This window comes from Lampetra planeri, unplaced genomic scaffold (genome assembly GCF_965212315.1).
Source record: "Lampetra planeri unplaced genomic scaffold, kcLamPlan1.2.h2 scaffold_1807, whole genome shotgun sequence".
Lineage (NCBI taxonomy): Eukaryota > Metazoa > Chordata > Hyperoartia > Petromyzontiformes > Petromyzontidae > Lampetra > Lampetra planeri.
In genome coordinates this window covers 22,501-23,875 of record NW_027614548.1, presented here as the reverse complement: position 1 = coordinate 23,875, position 1,375 = coordinate 22,501, and the positions used below count along the sequence as shown (strand labels likewise).

Sequence of the window (1,375 nt, the reverse complement as noted above, 5' to 3'; positions counted from 1 at the left end):
CACTCACTCACTCATACACTCACCCACCCACCCACTCACCCACTCACCCACCCACCCACTCACCACCCACACACTCACTCACTCTCTCACTCACCTACTCACTCACTCACCCACTCACCCACCCACCCACTCACCCACTCACTCACCCACCCACTCACCCACTCACTCACCCACCCACTCACCCACCCACACACTCACTCACTCTCTCACTCACCTACTCACTCTCTCACTCATACACTCACTCACTCACTCTCTCACTCATCTACTCACTCACCCACCCACACACTCACTCACTCATACACTCACTCTCTCACTCACCTACTCACTCACTCACTCATACACTCACTCACTCTCTCACTCACCCACCCACTCACCCACCCACCCCCCACCCCCTACAGGAGATCCAGGGCACGTGGTATGAGAAGCTGCATGAGTGGGAGGACGCGCTGGTGGCCTACGACCGCTCACTCACTCACTCACTCTCTCACTCACCTACTCACTCACTCACTCTCTCACTCACTCACCCACCCACTCACCCACCCACCCACTCACCCACTCACTCACCCACCCACCCACTCACCCCACTCACCCACTCACTCACCCACCCACCCACTCACCCACTCACTCACCCACTCACCCACCCACCCCCCACCCCCCTACAGGAGATCCAGGGCACGTGGTATGAGAAGCTGCATGAGTGGGAGGACGCGCTGGTGGCCTACGACCGCTCACTCACTCACTCACCTACTCACTCACCCACCCCACACACTCACTCATACACTCACTCACTCACTCACCTACTCACTCACTCACCCACACAATCACTCACCCACTCACCCACTCACTCACCTACTCACTCACCCACCCACACACTCACTCACTCACACACTCTCTCACCCACTCACTCTCTCACTCACCTACTCACTCACCCCACCCACACACTCACTCACTCACCCACTCACCCACCCACCCACCCACCCCCCACCCCCTACAGGAGATCCAGGGCACGTGGTATGAGAAGCTGCATGAGTGGAGGACGCGCTGGTGGCCTTACGACCGCTCACTCACTCACTCACTCACTCACCTACTCACTCACCCACCCACACACTCACTCACTCTCTCACTCACCCACCCACTCACCCACTCACTCACCCACTCACTCACCCACCCCCCTACAGGAGATCCAGGGCACGTGGTATGAGAAGCTGCATGAGTGGGAGGACGCGCTGGTGGCCTACGACCGCTCACTCACTCACTCACTCTCTCACTCACCTACTCACTCACCCACCCACACACTCACTCACTCTCTCACTCACTCACCCACCCACTCACCCACTCACTCACCCACTCACTCACCCACCCCCTACAGGAGATC

General features: G+C 58.7%; 1 long non-coding RNA gene across 1 annotated transcript in view; it reads left to right on the top strand.

Annotated features, from left to right (window-relative positions):
- Window positions 1-1,065: 1,065 nt before the first annotated feature.
- The window catches only part of LOC144739950 (uncharacterized), a 19,352-nt gene continuing 19,042 nt past the window's right edge, over window positions 1,066-1,375 (top strand). The window contains exon 1 of the long non-coding RNA XR_013589544.1: window positions 1,066-1,375. This exon is cut by the window's right edge and continues 314 nt beyond it. This is a non-coding gene — a long non-coding RNA (uncharacterized LOC144739950).